Source organism: Castor canadensis, chromosome 6 (genome assembly GCF_047511655.1).
Source record: "Castor canadensis chromosome 6, mCasCan1.hap1v2, whole genome shotgun sequence".
Lineage (NCBI taxonomy): Eukaryota > Metazoa > Chordata > Mammalia > Rodentia > Castoridae > Castor > Castor canadensis.
The window spans coordinates 173,945,430-173,952,342 of NC_133391.1; positions in this window are offsets into that span (position 1 = coordinate 173,945,430).

Here is a 6,913-nt window from a genome sequence, read left to right on the forward strand (position 1 = left end):
GGTGGTACATGCCTGCAATACCAGCTGCTCAGGAGGCAGATATCAGAAAGATTGACTTCCAAAGCCAGCCCAGGCAAAAAGTTCCTGAGACCCCGTCTCAACAAACAAAACAGGTGGTGATTCATGCATGTAATAGCAGCTATGAAGGAGCTGTAGCTACAAAGATTGTGGTCCAAGGTTGGCTTGGAGTAGAAAGTATGAGATGCTACCTATAAAAATAGATGAAACCAAAAACAGGACTGAAGTTATGGTATGTGTGGCTCCAGTGATTGAACACATTCCTAGAAAGCATGAGGCTTTGAGTTCAAGCCCCAATACAGCAAAAATAAGTAAGCATGGTTGAGTAATACATGCATTTCATTGTTTCTAATAAACACTCCTTAAGAATTTTATACACTCTTCCTTCCCCTAATTAAATTCATGAGAGGAATCCATTTTATGGATTGTTTTCTTCACTGTGCAGAAGCTTTTGAGTTTGATGGAGTCTCACTTGTCTGTTTGTGTTTTGTTACCTGCACTTTTGGTGTGATATCCAAAATTGGTGTGATATTGCCAGAGCCAATACCAAGAAGCTTCCCTTCCACACTCTCTTTGAGGAGTTCCGTCTAAAGCTTAGATGGGTGAACCATTTTGACTTGATTTTTTGTGTATAGCATAAGATCAGGGTACAATTTCATTCCTTTTCCCAGATCCTGGACAGGAAAAGCTGTCCTTCCTTGCGGTGACTTCTTGGACCCATGTCAGGCACACACCATCAGGCACACCTCTGGGCTGTGTACTGTGATCCATTTTCTATATGTCCTTTTTTCTGTCTGAATCACTTTGATTACTGTAGCTTTGTAGCATAACTTGAAACCACAAAAGGTGATGCCTCCAAGTGAGGTTTTCTTTCTCAAGATTGTTTAGGTGCTTTGAGGCCTTTTGTGGTTCTATAAAAGATTTCAATTTTTTTTCATAGTTCTCTGGAAACTGTTATTGGAATTCCTAAATATTTTGTTCCTTTTGATTCCCATATAAATCAGATTTTTAAATTTCTTTTTCAGATAAGTTATTATTTGTGTAAAAAATGCAACTGATTTTGAGTGTTGATTCTACATCCTTTATTCACCCGTTCTAACAGGTATGTGTGTGTTTAAGGTTTTCTACAGATAAAATCATGTCACCAGCAATTAGCCATGATTTTGCTTCTTCCCTTCTGCTGAATTGGGTGCTTTTATTTTGTTTTTCTTGCCTGATGGCTTTTTCTACTCCCTCCAGTACTATATTGAAAAGAAGTGGCAATAAAAACCAAAAATCATATGTTCTCCCTCATATGTGGACATTAGATCAAGGGCAAACACAACAAGGGGATTGGACTTTGAGCACATGATAAAAGCGAGAGCACACAAGGGAGGGGTGAGGATAGGTAAGACACCTAAAAAACTAGCTAGCATTTGTTGCCCTCAACGCAGAGAAACTAAAGCAGATACCTTAAAAGCAACTGAGGCCAATAGGAAAAGGGGACCAGGAACTAGAGAAAAAGTGAGATCAAAAAGAATTAACCTAGAAGGAAACACCCACGCACAGGAAATCAATGTGAGTCAATACCCTGTATAGCTATCCTTATCTCAACCAGCAAAAACCCTTGTTCCTTCCTATTATTGCTTATGCTCTCTCTTCAACAAAATTAGAAATAAGGGCAAAATAATTTCTGCCGGGTATTGAGGGGGTGGGGAGGGGGGAGGGAGGGGGTGGAGTGGGTGGTAAGGGAAGGGGTGGGGGAAGGGGGGAGAAATGACCCAAACATTGTATGCACATATGAATGAAAAAAAAAAAAGAAGTGGCAAAAGTGAGTCTTCCTGCTTTGCTATAGGTCACAGAGGAAAGAACTTCAATTTTTCCAATTTCATATGACATTTGCTGTCAGCTTTTCATAACTGACCATATTATGCTCAGGTTATTTCTGCCTATAACTACTTTCCCAGTTTTTATCATGAAAAGAAGTTGAATTTTGTCAAATGCTTTTTCTGAATTGGTGGGGATTCTTATTTTTTTCTTTCAGTTTATTAATCTGGTTGACCACATTGACGTGTATGTGTGAAATCAATCTTGCAGCAAAGGAAAAATCCACCTATCATGCTGAAAAATCTTTTTACTATATTACTGAATTCAGTTTGGATTGGCATAAAATATTTGTAAATCACATAACAAATACAAGATTTGTGCCAAAATATAAGGAATTTATACAACTCAATAAGAGAAAAACACCAAATAACCTGATTAAAAATGAAGCAAGGACCTTCCTACATCTATCTGTCTATCTATCCAAAGAAAAATGGGTGACAGGTATATGAAAAGTCACTGAACATGACTACTAATCAGAGAATGTAAATGAAAACCACAGCGAGGTATCCCTTTACACCTGGTAGCATGGCTGTTATCACAGGAGAAGTGACAAGTACTGGGGAAGACTGGAGAAAAGAGTGTGGCTTGTGGTCACAGATGTAAATTGGTAGAGTCTTAAATGCAGTATGGAAGTTCCTCAAAAGTTTAAAACAAAGAACTACCATATATGATATAGCAATCTCTCTTCCAAATACATGCCCCACCAAGATTAACCCAGCACCTCTGAGAGGTAGCTGTACTCCCATTTTCACTACAGAACTATTCACAGTACCCAAGACATGGAAGCAACCTAAGAATAAATCCACAAGTGAATGGATAAAGAAATTCAACTTTAAAAATGGGAGAGGCTGCCATTGATTGTGTGATTGAGCCAAATGAAACGATTGATCCAGATTAAGCAATAAGAAAGAAATATGGGTTTTGGTATAGTTTCTGTTTGACATTTGTCTGCCCTCATCTACCACCAAACAAAAATATTTTTGCTCTATTTTTATCTTTATGGAAATCCTAATAATTGATGGCATATTCCTTGATTTCTGGAATGGAATTTGGGCTTAGAAAAATGTCATGAGTCATAGAATCCATTCCTGACCTGTGTGCAGGGAAGGCGAATATGTGTCAGGCAAGACAAGTTTTTAGGTAACTTATGGTAGAGCCCCAGAGACACTGAGATAAGTAATTGTACAGCATAAGCTTGCCCTCAAATCCAGTGCTATGACTGTGCTTTTCTGTCACACCATCTCACACTTTGCTATTGGGTTATTTCAACCTCATTCAAAATCATTGAAGTTGACTTTGCGGTCATTGTTGTCATGACCACCGTCATCATTATTGTCATTGTTACTGCCATCAGTTCACCTTCTCCTCCTTTTCCTTCTTGTTCTCCGTCATGTGTCAGTACCTGGTCTGAAGTCTGCAGTGCAATGTGTTTCCTACATTAAGAGAGTGCTTCAACATCACCGCTGACTCAGCCTCATGGTTATTTCCTTTTCCAAATAGCTACAAAAGTATTTGCTCAGGAATTTAGAAAAGGAGTAGAAAAACCCCAAAGAAAGTCAACCGAGGCATGAGTAACAGTTGGAGTAGATGCGTTCACCCTGTTACCTTGGTTGAAGGAAGCTGCTTTAGCAAATTTAGGTAAACATAGAAATGGAAAAAAGTTTGAACATGTGGGAAAATTGTTATTCAGCTATGAATTATTTTGGGACAAAGTTAAGGTTAAAGTTACTCTGGCTCTTGAAATGTCAACATAACCTTTTAGATGCTGTCACTTAAGAAGTTTCATCATATTTAAAAGCAAATTTTCTACTCTTTTCTAGATTTTCACAAAAATCTAGAAAAATCTAATTGGTTCTCCTATTAAAAAAAAGTCACATCACCTTATATCATCTTCCATTTCTTCTTCTTCAGAACAATTAAAATTATGTAACATTGTAATATATAAGTAATTTTCCTTTTGTTTGTCCAGTAAAGGGAAACAGCAAGATGACAAGGAATTCACTTATTCACACTATTAAGCACAACAATGCAGACATTTGACCCCATTTACAAACCTCAATTTTTGTGTGTGTTAGTTTCTGTTCTTCACTATTTATAATTAAAAACAAAAACAATAACCAAGTAATAACCCATAAGAAATAGTATTTCCTCAATAACTGCTTTCCACATTCTCTCCTCCTTCTGGGGAATGGCCAAAGCTAACGAGGGAGACACCCATCTACCAGCAAATGTTGACAAGTCATAGTGTCAGAAGACACAGAAGTGACTCATCAGCCAGCGGTACTCTCTGTGATGTGTTTGCTGAAGGTATTTCTAGTTTACATGGTTAGAAAACATCTCCAGATCAAAATAGCAAAACGTATCTTAGATAATTCTACTGAGAACAGTTTTACAGCAGTTAGACCCAATATCCACTGCTCCACCAACAGCACTAGTAGGAAACAAAATTGAACCTTCATTGTTACCCGTGCACCTTTTCTGGGACTTTATTCTTCTCTAGTTAGTGAGAAAATTACCTAGTAGGTCCATAGCTTTCAAGTTAGGATTTTCACGGAAATGTGAAACATGTACACTTGCAGAACAGCCTATCTAAATAAAACGCTCAGAACTGTTCTTCGCAGTATTAACGTCCCACGGATGCATTAGACAGCGAAAGCAGATACTCTGAGCACCACGTACGTACAACACAGGTCCCTTGACGTGTGTGACCATAAACAGAACAGGGTTGAATGTGAAGTGTTGCTGCATAATCTTTCTGGAGGTAGCATTTATTTTCACTAGATGGAAAACTTTATAAGAGACCCTGAGAAGAGTTTTTGCTGAAAATCTAGATTTGCATATTATTTTACTCTTTAATATGATAGAAATATTTCACGATATGTAGTAGAACTAAACAAAATGTACCTGGCTGGAGATTTGTAATGTGACTGGTTCTATAACCAAAAATTCTTTACTTTTAAAGATGTTCAAAATATACCCCAAGAAAACCAAGAATCATGTCATGAGAACTGAGAAATTAAAACAGTTAAAAATAGTCACCTGTTGGTGGGGATGTAGACTAGTACAACCACTCTGGAAAAAATTTGGAGGCTACTTAAAAAGCTAGACATCGATCTACCATTTGATCCAGCAATACCACTCTTGGGGATATACCCAAAAGAATGTGACACAGGTTACTCCAGAGGCACCTGCACACCCCTGTTTATTGCGGCACTATTCACAATAGCCAAGATATGGAAACCCACCACTGATGAATGGATTAAGAAAATATGGTATTTATACACAATGGAATTTTATGCAACCATGAAGAAGAACAAAATGTTATCATTTGCTGGTAAATGGATGGAATTGGAGAACATCATTCTGAGTGAGGTTAGCCTGGCCCAAAAGACCAAAAATCATATGTTCTCCCTCATATATGGACATTAGATCAAGGGCAAACACAACAGGGGGATTGGACTTGAGCACATGATAAAAGCGAGAGCACACAAGGGAGGGGTGAGGATAGGTAAGACACCTAAAAAACTAGCTAGCATTTGTTGCCCTTAACGCAGAGAAACTAAAGCAGATACCTTAAAAGCAACTGAGGCCAATAGGAAAAGGGGACCAGGAACTAGAGAAAAGGTTAGATCAAAAAGAATTAACCTAGAAGGTAACACCCACGCACAGGAAATCAATGTGAGTCAATACCCTGTATAGCTATCCTTATCTCAACCAGCAAAAACCCTTGTTCCTTCCTATTATTGCTTATACTCTCTCTTCAACAAAATTAGAAATAAGGGCAAAATAGTTTCTGCTGGGTATTGAGGGGTTGGGGGGAGAGGGAGGGGGTGGAGTGGGTGGTAAGGGAGGGGGTGGGGGCAGGGGGGAGAAATGACCCAAACCTTGTATGCACATATGAATAATAAAAGAAAAAAATAGTCACCTGTTGTAGATGTGTAAGTTTTGAGATAATTCCACATTCCTCTGAATAAACAGACCAGATTTAAAACTGATGTTTTCTCTCAGGTCTATGTTTTAACCTGCCTACACCTACAGATGAAGTGTTATATATATCATTCTGTGAAAAAAGTCAAATTGGCACCTATTGTGGAGGAAATCACTTGAAAAGGGGTTCCTTTGGAATATTGGTTCAGCTTCCAGAGCAGGACAGCATGCCAGGGTTACGTGCCACGTGACACTTTTAGGAAGGGCTGCCCACTACTTTGTTCTATGACAGCTTCTTGACCTTATAAGGAGGGAACCTGGTAAAGGAGAACACACAGAAAGGCTTAGGTCACATCAGATATATTCCTGGAAGGCCTGAGAATTCAATAGTATGTCAATAGTCCCTCATGTGTCAGGTCCCATATCTCTAAATCAAAGTTACAGATAATTCATTAGGTGTCCTTTGAGTCCCCTGGTAGGCTGTCATAGTAAACTCATGCAAGATTTCTGCTGTACAGTCATTAAAAAGACACATGGGCCCCTGAGTTCTCTGCTAACCTTCCAAATTGAAGTCCAGTGACTTACAACTTTCATTCTTGGGAGCAGAGGGGATATTTGTCAGCTGTTACGACTGGACTTGTGGAGGTGCTCGATTTACAGTATCTGTGGTGGAGTGGAATTACACGGACATCTGTACCTGCACTCAGATACTATGTCAGGCCATATGAAATTAGCTGTCATAACAAGTCCATAAAGCCTTAACACACTATTTATCTTGCTTGGTTTATAAAGTACATAAACTATGGCACACTGATTGGAGCCAGGTCTCTTTAGAGGACAGTGTGATCCAGGATTAATGAGAAATCCTGTGGATCTGACCCTGCTGGAGTACTTCTTCACACGTTTATTCTGGCTTCATCTGTATGCTTACATATGTCCAGAAGTTTTCCCCTTCATTCTTTATCTTCTATTAAAGATTCATTGAAAAAGGATTTTTAAACCCCTCTTTATTTTTCTTCACAATCTCAACTCTGAAAATAAAAATTGGTAGCTCAGATTAAGGGTTGTTTTGGTAGAAAAGTGTGGGAGTGTGTAAAACCTG